The 13,080-nt window shown below is 36.1% G+C and overlaps 1 non-coding gene and 1 pseudogene across 1 annotated transcript; one reads left to right on the top strand and one right to left on the bottom strand.

Moving 5' to 3' along the window:
- Nucleotides 1-4,402: 4,402 nt before the first annotated feature.
- LOC128064856 (40S ribosomal protein S3a-like) lies at nucleotides 4,403-5,132 on the top strand (annotated as a pseudogene).
- A 4,180-nt stretch (nucleotides 5,133-9,312) lies between these two features.
- LOC128065702 (U6 spliceosomal RNA) lies at nucleotides 9,313-9,419 on the bottom strand. Its single transcript, XR_008201085.1, has one exon. It is a non-coding gene; the product is annotated as a U6 spliceosomal RNA (small nuclear RNA).
- Nucleotides 9,420-13,080: the final 3,661 nt, after the last annotated feature.

The raw sequence follows: 13,080 nt of genomic DNA on the forward strand, positions 1-13,080 counted from the left end.
TATTGCGTTGTGTAACATTGGTTTAACTTATCCGGCATTATCACATTACAGCCTGATTTTTAAAAGTAAATGTTTAGTCAAGAGAGTGGTTACTCAGGAAGGAGGAAAGGGTTGTGATGGGGGCAGGAGGGTGCACTCTGATAGTCTTTTATTTCTTGACCTAGATAGTGATTACAGATATATTTGCTGTATAATTATTTCTTACTGAATATGTATGCATCAGTGTGAGTCCCTCAGTCATGTTGGACTGTTGATGGTCCATACCCCATGGACTCTAGCCCACCAGGCTCCTCTGTCCATGGAATTCTCCAGACAAGAATACGGGAATGGTAGCTAAATTCCCTTCTCCAGGGTATCTTCCTGACCCAGGGTCTCCTGCATTACAGGCAAATTCTTTACGGTCTGAGCCACCAGGGAAGCCTATGAATGTTACATTATACATTTTTTCTCAGTCTGTGTTATATTGGGGGCATTTTTTAAAATTTACCATAAAATACACAAGATTTACCATTTTACTCATTTTTCAGTATGCAGCCCAGTGTCGGTAAGGACACTCACATTTTATGTATTCATCACCACTGTCCATTTCCAGAACTTTTCATCATCAGAAACTGAAACCCTATACACATTAAACAATAACTCTCCATTCCTTCCCCACCCCATGCCCTGATAACAATTCTTTTCTTTTCTTTTTCTATGATACTTCATATAAGTGGAATCATACAATATTTGTCCTTTTGTAAAGTTTGGCTTATTTCACTTAACATAATGTCTTCAAGGTTCATTTATGTTGTGGTGTGTATCAGAATTTCCTTCCTTTTTAACACTGAATAATATTCCATTGCATGCATATACCACATTTTGTTTTTCCATTCATTCAGCAGTGAACATGTGGATTGCTTCCTCGGTGTATATCTTAACAATTTTTTAGATGTGGCTTGAATTCCTACAGCAGGATCATGTTAAAGGAGCAAAAATGCTTAAAAGAAAAAAGTTGTACTTTGCAATTAATGGATATCTGCCCAAAAGAATAATTAAAAGATAAAACTCTTTTTCCAAGAGCAAATGTCACTGAATTCAGACAACCATGTCCAGATCTTGACTCGTTCTGTATAGTGAGGATTTGTGTTGCCTTGCTAAATTTTAAAGAAAGACCCCTTTGGGTAAAAGGGGTATATATTTACCCAATTTTGAGAGCTAAAATCCTAATAACATGTCGTGACAAATAAGTCCTTGCTGTTGAATAGTATTGTACCACTTTCCCATCTATTAAAGAAATAAAAGTGTATATGGAATTTAGGATTATGTTGATAGGGCTTTATATTCTTTTGCTGATTTGGACATTCTGTTGAAAATCAAGAATCCTTGAGTCATAATTTCTCTTAATACATTTTCTGCATTATAGTTACAGGCAAACCAAGAATACTCTTTCTGAGTTTCTGGCTTTTCGCATCTTTGGTCTGCCTTGATGTCTTCACACACATTTATATGAAGTTTAGGAAACTAAGCCTTGCTCTCATATGCTCTAGTTACTATGAATGTTGCTGTAGTAGTATGCAATAGTATGGAGAAAGACTTGTGATATAATGTAAGAAAAAAATGCAGAGTACTAAATTCTATGTACAGTAAGATCACAACCTTAAAAACCATGAATCTTTGTTTACTTTGGCCACACTGCACAGCTCATAGGAATTAAGTATGGAACAACAACAGAATGTGTAACTTTTCTTACTGCTGATTTTTCTAAAATAGTTTTATATAAAACATATTTTAAGATTTGCCATGTATTTGAAAAAAATAATGCCATAATACCAAACTTCCTTGAAAAGAGAATAATTGGGTCTACTTCAGTTCAGTTGCTCAGTCGTCTCCGACTCTTTGCGACCCCATGAACTGCAGCACGCCAGGCCTCCCTGTCCATCACCAACTCCTGGAGTCCACCCAACCTCATGTCCATTGAGTCGGTGATGCCATCCAACCATCTCATCCTCTGTCGTCCCCTTCTCCTCCTGCCCTCAATCTTTCCCAGCATCAGGGTCTTTTCAAATGAGTCAGCTCTTCGCATCAGGTGGCCAGAGTATTGGAGTTTCCGCTTCAACATCAGTCCTTCCAGTGAACACCCAGGACTGTTCTTACTTCAAGCATATTTTTATATTTTAAATAAAATCTGCATCAAGAAAAAAACACATTAAGGAAATGTAGTATAAGTCTGAAGAAATTATGGGTGCTGTTTTTTTTCTTGTATTTTCCAAATGTGCTGTTATATAGTCACTACTTTTCATAATAACATTATTTTTAAAAATTAAAATAAGGGACTTTCCTTATTTGATTCCTGGTCAGGGAACTGAGATCCCACATGCTACATGCTGAGGCCAAAAAAGTAATTAAAATAATAAAAAATTGAATCTACACAATCTTCAAAATTCATTTTATACCATACTTTACCTACAGTCAATGTAGGAAGTTGTAATGGAGAAACAGGCGGTTCCTATATAAGTTAGGCTAATGTTTTAAATATCACCATATTCATAACACCTATGGAGCATTTATGATGTGTCAGGAACTGAACTATTTTATCCTTGTTTTCATGTGCAATTCCTTGAGGTAGATATTAAGCCCATTTTTACAGATGAAGCATACGAGACCTAAAGAAGTTAAAAGAGACTTGCTTATAATTTAAAAGCCACAAAGTTTATGTTGGAGCCTGAAGCAGATTCCAGGTCAGATGGATAGAAAGAATTTTTAACACTATCAAGTGTGGTATACATTTCTAAAATTGTAGTAACCTCTGAAAAACATTCAAGCTATATCATAACCCCCATGAAGGTAGTATCTGGTTATCAACAGAGGCAGGGCCTCTAAGGCCCTGGAGGGGCCCTAGAAATGATCTCTTGAACGAGCTAGGTATTTTACTTTGTAAAAATTTTTTAAAGTAATATCATTTTGTATTTTTTCCTTAATTAGGGCCTTCCCCAAAACCTGGATTCACCCCTGTTAATAGTGATTTTTAACAATCATTTGGGAATCTGACTCAGTGGTGTTGTAACTTCAGTAGGTACTTTAAAAGGTTATAGTCATGTTTTATAACAACATGGAAAAATGCTATAACTCAAGGGCAAAAAGCAAGATAATAAATTATATGTATACATTATGATTGTGTATAAAATGTGAATTCAAGGACTGAGGGAACTTGAATGCAATAAAACCTTTTTATTCATTTGTTCATTCGCAAATATATATTAGGTACTTTTTATGTACTGGGTCTTATGCTTTTTGTTATTTGGGTTTTTTTTTAATTCATTTCTCTTATTGATAGAGGTTTGGAACTTGGGTAAATATGTTTGCAACACTGATTTAATTGTCAGATGAAAGTCATTTTTCACATACCTTTATTCTTACCCTTTGTCTACTATGACCACTTAAAAGATACAGAGATATTTGAATCTCTGAACCTCTGAATTCTCAAAATTTGGAGAATGGGCAAAGAGAATGAGCAAGTTGCTTTCCACTCTTAACATTCCACAATCATTATCACTGCTCTTTCTTTCCAGATTACCCCTTTATTTCATTATAATGGACTATACAGCAGCAAGAAATGTAGCTGATAAAAATAGTTTTTCAACTGTAACAATCGATTATAACTTTACAGAAATTGTAATCAGAAACACAATTATGTAGTTTTATATAAATGGAAATTGGTTCTCTGATGATAGTTCCAATTTCAAACAAGGCAAATCACTAGCAACATCCACTGTTTTATTTCAGCAGGGAAAGAATTTTATTCATGTATATTTCCTTTAGATCTCGATATTTTTGCCTTGAGACACTAACTTCAAAAAACTTTCAAAGGAATTGAACAGAGGTATGGGTAAATTAGGTTAGTCTTTTAATACCTGGGACATGATGACTTTTCTAAATATGAAAGTTTTTTTAAATGACTTTTTTTTAATGAAAAATATGGGGAAAAGTTTGAGGGAGAAACTATAGCAGAATGGTATGAGTGTAAATTTTGTAGTCAGACAGAACTAAAATGGAATCTATTCTGAAACTGCTTAGCTTTGTGATCCTGTGTGAGCAAATTATTTTTCCTCTCTAAGCCTTAGTTTACTTTTCTGAAAATGAAAGTAATATTAATGCCTACCTTGCAAGTTATTTGAAAGTCAAATTAGATAATGTAAGTAAATTTGTTGAATAAAGTGTTTATAATGTAAGTTGTACTAAATATTAATATTAGTGATACTAAGTTATTAAATATTAGATATATAAAGTTAAACTTTCAGATATGATATTTCATTAAGGAAACACTTTTAGAAAAATCAATCAGCAACTTAACCAAGAATAGAATGTTTTCCCAATTTTTAAAAGCATAAACAAATAGGTCTTTTGGCTCTCGGAGAGCACCATGGCAGGGGGCAAAAACAAGTGCCTTCTGAAAAGTGGCAAAAAGGTTGCCAAGAAGAAAGTGGTTAATCCATTCTCTAGGAAAGATTGGTATGATGTGAAAGTAGCAGCTATGTTCAATATATGAAATACTGAATAAACATTAGTCAGGAAAACTCAAGGAATCAAAATTGCATCTGATGGCCTCAGGGTCATGTTTTAAAAGTGAGCTTTGCTAATCTGCAAAATAATGGAGTTTCATGTAGAAAATCTAAGCTAAGTGCTGAGAATGTTTAGGGCAAAAACTGCCAATCAGCTTCCATGCTATGGATCATAGCTGTGATAAACTGTGTTCCAAAATGTTCTAAAAGTGGCAGGCCATGATTGAATCTCATGTTGATCTCAAGACTACCAGTGGTTATTTGCTTCATCTATTCCGTTTTGGTTTTACTAAAAACCATAATAGTCAGATTTGGAACACCTCTTCTGTTAAGGAAGCACCAACAAGTTCACCAAATCCAGAAGAAGATGGTTGGAATCATGACCTGAGAAGTGCAGACAAATAACTTGAAAAAAGTTGTCAATAAATTGATTCCAGATGGCATTGAGAAAGATATAGAAAAGGCCTTGCCAAACATTTTATCCTCTCTATGATTACTTGTTAGAAAAGTAAAACTCCTAAGAAGCAAAAATTTGAATTGGGTGAACTGATGGACCTTCATAGTAAAGTTAGTAGTTTGGGGATTAGTTGAATACTAAAGTTGAATGAGATGATGGATATGAGTCACTAGTTCAAGAATATGTTCAAAATTCAGATATTTAATGGTGACAAATAAAAAGTCTTATTTGTGATGTTTAAAAAAATAGAATAGGCAACTGTTGTCCACTAAAATCAATAGTGCATTCAGTAACAGTCCTTTCTGAGTACCAGGTTCAAAGTTAACTTTCACTTTCTTCTTCTTTGCTTCTCTATTTTTTTAAAAAGTTGCACATTGAACATTTATTCCTTTTGTTAAAAAAAGAATTTTTTTTTAAAAAATGAATTAAACATCTGTCTACCCTGTGAACGTTAATTTTAAAAAAGACCAGGGAATTAGTATGCCATTTTGGATTCTTTTCTAGTCTCCAGTAGACAAAATAAATTTATGTATGAATGAATCAATAAATATTTAGTTATCAGTGTGTATACTTAGTTTTTTGGAGTCCATAGTTAGATGCATCCAGAAGTTGGATAAAATGTCACTCCCTGAGAATAAAACTAGTAAGACTCAACATAAACTGGATGAAATTAACCACTAATAGGGAATCTAGTCAGTGTGATTAGACTGCCTAAGAAACTATTAAAATAAATAGTGTATCTATGAAAACTACTATTGTAGTTGTTATTCAGTTTTATTTCCCTCCTTATTGTCTTTCAGTATTTTTAAATTAGTACTTCAAAAGTTATATGTTTGGTATTGTGTTATTTATTGCTGGGTAACAATTTACCCCAAACCTTAGTGCCTTAAAAGAGCAAACATTTATCATCTCACAGCTTTTGAGGGTCAGGAATTTGGGTGCTACTTAGTTGGGTGCCTCTGCCTCAAGCTCTCATGAGACTGCTGGGAGCATCTGCTTCCAAGGTCACTCATGTGGTTGATGGTAGGATTCAGTTCCTTGTGAGATGTTGGCCGAAGACCTCAGTTCCTCACTGGTCGTTAGCCAGAGGCCTCTCTATAGGGCAGACCACAACATTGCAATTGTCTCTCCTCAGAGTGAGCAATAGAGCAAGAGGGAGCTCTCAAGGTGAAGCCATAGTCTTTTTGTAACCTAATCTCAGATGTGACATCCCTTCTGCTGCATTCTATTCAGGAGAAGTGAGTGCACACCTACACATAAGGGGAGGAGATCACAGGAGGGCATGAATACTGTACTTTCATTAAAGAGATTATTGAAGGTCATCTCAGAGCCCGCCTACCGCAGGTATAAAACCATTCATTAAACTTCCTCTGCTTGCTCTGACGTCATCACCTAGCTATAATTCCAAATGTAATTTCACCTTATATGTCACTTGTTTGTAAGCAGAGAGAGTACACTGAATAACACACAGAAGTTCCTCGTCATTTATTAAATTAGTAAATATTTTTAAACACGAATTTTGTCACCTGCTGGCCTTGTGAGTTTGGTAAGTGTGATTCAGTCTTCCTAATGCTGATAAGTATTAATATCTAAACCTAAACTTGTGACCAGGCCCAGGACTGTAGTCCTGCTTTGAGAGGGCCCACCTGAGCTATCAGGAGGCCTCCTTCTCCAATAGGAATGACAATATAAAACACCTACATGGGGGCTTCCCTGGTGGTCCAGTGGCTTAGACTCCATGCTCCTAATGCAGGGGGTCATTGTTCAATCCCTGCCCAGGGAACTAGATCCCACAATGCCACAACTATGAATTCACATGCCCCAATTAAAGATCCCACATGCTGCAATGAAGACTTGGCACAACTAACTAAATAAATAAATATTAAAAACAAACAAACGAAGAAAAATGCCTACATGGCCAGGCAAGTTAACTTGGGTTAAGTAACTTGGCCATAAGCAAACCTGTATGTAAGAAACATTTCTCCTTGGGGACTTCCTGGTGGTCCAGTGGTTAAGACTCTGTGCTCTCAATGCAGGGAAGACAGGTTCAATCCCTGATTGGGGAACTAAATCCCACATGCTGCAGCTAAGACCCAGTGCAGCCAAATTAAAAAAAAAGCATTTCTCCCAACATGGCATTGAATTCTACAGTGATAACTCTATTAAAACATGTATCTATTTATTTTAAGAACTGGGTAGCTTAATTTTTCGATCTAATATCTGCATTCAGCTTATGAAAGGATAATCTGATACATGTTCTCAAAATCCTTAATCACATCTTTTTATATAAGGTAATATTTACTCTTTAACCAAGTAAGGTAATATTCACAGGTTTCTAGTAATTGGAATATAGACACAGCTTTTTGAGGGCCATCATTCAGCCCATGATGGGGCCGTTGTCTGTAAAAAAAATTTTAAATAATAGTAAAATTGACTAAATGTCAGTCTACTTTTTGTTTTCACCCTGTGCACACAATTTTAAACAATGTCAATGATAAAATACTACCCGTGGAGGCATTTCCAACAGCTTCCCTCACCCTCAGTGTGCCCATACTGCCTGTATTCTAGTATGAGCTCTTCAGCCTGCTATAACTTTTCAGGGACAAATTCTGCAAACAAACAATTTGGTGATTTATCAATAGCAAACCATGTCCCCACATCTTGATATGACCCCTCATCCTTCAGAAATCGACTTAAATAAATTTACCCAAGGAAAATTTCTCTAAAGACTCTCTCTAGATTCAAAGTGCCATACCACCTCTCCCATGCATTTCCTATATCTGTTTGTTTCTTTCACAGCATTTGCCACACATTGTGGTTATTTTATTTGCAGGTTAATTTTTCCCATCTCCCTTACTTATTTTTAAAATCTAAGACTTTTATGTCTTGTTCCCTGAGTTATCCCCAAAACCCAGCACAGAACCTGGCACATGGTAAATGTTCAATATATGTGTATTTTAATTGCATTCCTAGCTTGTGTACTTCCTGTAAAGCACATTGGCTCAATGTTGGACAATTCTTCTTTCTTCATCTCCTGTCCATTACTCAAAATGAAATAGCCACTTATTGTTTAGGACTGGTGACATAGAAAATTATTTATCTCTATAATTCAGAAACAGCTGCAGTGTCATGGATCTTAGCAGAATTGTTTCTACTGCTCCAAACTCCATCATGAACATGATTAGTAATGTTTTATTTTGAAAATTCACAGAGATATCATAAGACCAAATCACAAAGTAAAGTATAAATATGGCATTCACATTCTGAAGGGGACCTACGCATTTTGCCCAGGCATGACACTAGAAATAACAAAACTCTAGTGTGCACCTCAAACTTAGCAAGTTCCAAATATAAATCATCAGTTTCTTTTCCAAACCACAATGTGTGAGTGCTAAGTTGCTTCAGTCATGTCCGACTCTTTGTGACCCTATGGACTGTAGTCTGCCAGGCTCCTCTGTCCATGGGATTCTCCAGGCAAGAATACTGGAGTGGATTGCCATGCCCTTCTCCAGGGGGTCATCCCACATCTTTATCCATTCATCTGCCTGTAGTCATTTAGGTTGCTTCCGTGTCTCGACTGAGTGCAGCTATGAACATTGGGCTGCATGTACCTTTTCGAATTAGAGTTTTCTCCAGATATATACCCAAGAGTAGGACTGCAGGATCATATCTCCAGCATTTATTGGTAGACTTCTTAATGATGGCCATTTTGACTGATGTGAGGTGGTACCTCTTTGAAGTTTTGATTTACATTTCTCTAATAATTAGTAATGTTGAACATCTTTTCATATGCCTGTTTAGAGAAATGTCTTTTTTTTTTAGTTGTATGAACTGTTTGTGTATTTTGGAAATTAAACCTGGTTGGTCACATAATTTGCAAATATTTTCTCTCAGTCCATAGGTTGTCTTTTCATTTTGTTTATCGTTTCCTTTTCTGTGCAAAAGCTTGTAAGTTTAATTAGGTACTATTTGTTTATTTTTGCTTTTATTTCTATTGCCTTAGGAGACTGACCTAAGGAAATATTGGTATATGTCTGAATATTTTGTCTATGTTCTCTTCTAGGAGTTTCATGATACCATGTCTTACATTTAAGTCTTTAAGCAATTTTGAGTTTATTTTTACATATGATGTGAGGGAGTGTTCAATTGCATTGTTTTACATGTGACTATCCAGCTTTCCCAACATTACTAGCTGAAGAGACTGTCATTTTTCTATGTATATTCTTGCCTTCTTTGTTGAAGATTGACTGTACATGTGGGTTTATTCCTGGGCTCTCTATTCTGTTCCATTGATCCATACGTCTGTTTTTGTGCCAATACCACACTGTTTTGTTTTGTTTTGTTGTTATCCTTGCATAGGGACCATGCTAATCTTCTCTGTATTATTCCAATTTTAGTATATGTGCTGCCAAAGCAAGCACAATACCACCCTGTTTTGATTTCTGTAGCTTTGTAGTATTGTCTGAAGTCTGGGTGGGTTATGCCTCCAGTTCCATTCTTTTTCCTCAGGGTCACTTTGGCAATTGTGGGTCTTTACGGTTCATGGGGTCACAAAGAGTCGGACATGACTGAGTGACTGAACTGATGGTTTTATATAAATTTTAGTATTATTTGTTCCAGTTCTGTGAAAAATGTCATGGATAATTTGATAGGGATTGCATTAAATCTGTAGATTGCTTTGGGTAGTATGGCCATTATTAACATATTAATTCTTCCAATCCAAGAGCATAGGATATCTTTCTACTTGTTTGATTCATCTTCAATTTTCTTTATCAGTGTTTTATAGTTCTGAGCATATAAGTATTTCATCTTCTTGGTCAGGTTTATTGGTAAGTTTTTTTTGGGGGGATGCAATTTTAAAAGATTATTTTTATACTTTTCCTTTCTGATATTTCATTGTGAATATAAAGAAATGCAGCCTTCCTAACACCATACACAAAGATAAACTCAAAATGGATTAAAGATCTAAATGTAAGACCAGAAACTGTAAAACTCTTAGAGGAAAACATAGGCAGAACACTCAATGACCTAAAGCAAGATCCTCTATAACCCACCTCCAACAGTAATGAAAATAAAAACAAAAGTAAACAAGTGGGACCCGATTAAACTTAAAAGCTTTTGCACAGCAAAGGAAACTATAGGCAAGGTGAAAAGACAACCCTCAGAATGGGATAAAATAATAGCAAATGAAACAACTGACAAAGGATTAATTTCCAAAATATATAAGCAGCTCTTACAACTCAATACCAGGAAAACAAACACCTCAATCAAAAAGTGAGAAAAAGACCTAAACAGAAATTTCTCCAAAGACATGCAGATGGCTAACAAACACATGAACAGATGCTTAACATCACTCATTATTAGAAACATGCAAATCAAAACTACAATGAGATATCACCTCACACCATTCACAATGGCCGTCATCAAAAAGTCTACAAAAAATAAATGCTGGAGAGGGTGTGGAGAAAAGGGAACACTCTTGCATTGTTGGTGGGAATGTAAATTGATGCAGCCACTATGGAAGACAGTATGGAGATTCCTTAAAAAATTAGGGATAAAACCACCATATGACCCAGCAATCCCACTCCTAGACATATACCCTGAGGAAACAAAAATCGAAAAAGACACATGAATCCCACTGTTCATTGGAGCACATTTACAATACCTAAAACAGGGAAGCAACCTAGATGTCCATCAACAGATGAATGGATAAAGAAGTTGTGGTACATATACACAATGGAATATTACTCAATTATAAGAAGGAATGCACTTGAGTCAGTTCTAATGAGGTGGATGAACCTAGAGTGAAGTAAGTCAGAAAGAGGAAGATAAATATCATATTCTAATGCACATATACAGAATCTAGAAAAATGGTACTAAAGAATTTATTTACAGGACAGCGAGAAAAAGACACAGAAAACAGACTTATGGACTTGGGGAGAAGGGAGGAGAGGGTGAGATGTACGGAGAGAGTATCATGGAAACTTACTATATGTGAAATAGCCAAAGGGAATTTGCTGTATGGCTCTGGAAACTCAAACAGGGGCTCTGTATCAACCTAGACGGGTGGGATAGGGAAGGAGATGGGAGGGAGGTTCAAAAGGGAGGGGATATATGTATACTTGTGGCTGATTCATGTTGAGGTTTGACAGAAAACAACCAAATTCTGTAAAGCAATTGTCCTTCCATTAAAAAATAAATAAATTAAAAAAAAGAGAAATGCAGCCAATTTCTTATGTTAATCTTGTATCCTGCTACCTGGCTGAATTCGTTTATACATTCTCGTAGTTTTTGTGTGGAGTCTTTAGTAGTGTTCCCTCCTCATCAGTCTTTTGGAAGAGTTTGAGAAGGATCAGTATAAGTTCTTCTTTGTATGTTTGATAGAATTCCCTAGTGAAACCATCTGGTCATAGCCTTTTGTTTTTGCAGGGAGTTTTAAAATTACAGATTCTATTTCACTTCTAGTGATTGGTCTGTTCAAATATCTGTTTCTTCATGATTCAGTTTTGGTGGCCTGTACGTTTCTAGAAACGTGTCCATTTCTTATAAGTTGTCCAATTCTTAGTTATATAATTGCTCATCTCCTTTCCTACTCTTATTTGCATTTATTGTATCCTACATAGTTTCTTCATAGCACTTTATCCCAATTAATATATTTTGATTGATCTTCTCTACTAGATTTGAGGCAACGTGAGGGCAGGACTCCGGGAGTTGGTGATGGACGGGGAGGCCTGGCATGCTGCGATTCATGGGGTCGCAAAGAGTCGGACACGACTGAGCGACTGAACTGAATTGAACTGAACTGAGGGCAGGAACTGTGTCTTGTTCACTAAGGTATATCTAGCCCCTAGTGTCGTGTCTGGCACACACCAGGCGATTAATCAGTTGTTGACTAAATTAAGGCACCTTATTCTGTCTTGGTCTATGTGATACAAGTATAATGTATTCGCACAATGTTGCTTAGGAGGGAAAAATTCTTATTCTTCCATTTCATGTCCATTATTTAAAAAAAAAGTCACTTGTCTGAGACTAATGACATAGCCATTTATCTCCATAGTGCCAATACAGCTGCAGTGTCATGGGCCTTAATATAGACAATATTTTTTCCCACGATTAGGGAAATTTAATACTGAATCTTACAGGAGTTTCATAAAGAAATTGAGTCATAAAATACATAAAGGATTCATAGTAGGAAGCGGTAGAACCTGAAAAGTTTGGCCCGAAGGCAGTAAGATATTTTCTTTAAGCTTCGGAAACCACCATACAGATGTTTCTTTTTGTGCTCTTCCAAGTCATCTCACAAAGATAGACAACATCTGCTGCCTGTGCTGGCCAGAAGTACAAAAGTTGTTTATTAAGGCATGATTCACCCACCCAGAAGCCTTCATTTCCGTGAAGAGGAGAAGCAAACTAATTTCACATTAACCAGGCATAGTTATTTGACCTAACAGAAAAATGGGTCCACATTTAACACCCTCTTGGATCTTACACGACATGACAGCGTGCAAAGCAGTGCAGCTTCCTGGCTGTACTTCAGAACTGCTTTGCATACCTGGGCTTCCCAGCAACCAGACTTCATTTGTTATGCCCCCAGCAGATACTCTTCAGGCTAGCTAGAAAGTGCTCAAAGCTATAATAGCATTCAAACAACAAAAAGTCCTCAGATTTCCTTAGTTTCTATCTTTGAAGAGTTCAAACAGCTTCCACATTTATTTTTTTCTAGTACTTTCCCTGTCATGCTATGATGTAAGAAGGTCTGAGATTAGAGAGCCTGGGGTTCAGATAGTTTATTCAAAGCCACAGTGAAATTACATACCACAGTCAGACTCCATTCCCCCGACCTCTCTAGGCCATGTAGTTTCCCAAGGGGTTTAAGACCCTTTATGAAAAAATTCAAAACTACATATAATTATCAGTCTTCTAACCCTCTTAACACAGAGGAAAAAATATTACTTTGTGGTTTTTAAATAAAAATGTCTTTGTGAGGACAGACTTCTAAATTGCCTCATTCTAAATTCACATAGAAAAGATCAAAGGAATAAAAATAGAGGGAAAACCTTCCATATGCCAGAAACTTGGAGG

The sequence above is a fragment of the Budorcas taxicolor genome, chromosome 19 (assembly GCF_023091745.1).
Source record: "Budorcas taxicolor isolate Tak-1 chromosome 19, Takin1.1, whole genome shotgun sequence".
Classification (NCBI taxonomy): Eukaryota; Metazoa; Chordata; class Mammalia; order Artiodactyla; family Bovidae; genus Budorcas; species Budorcas taxicolor.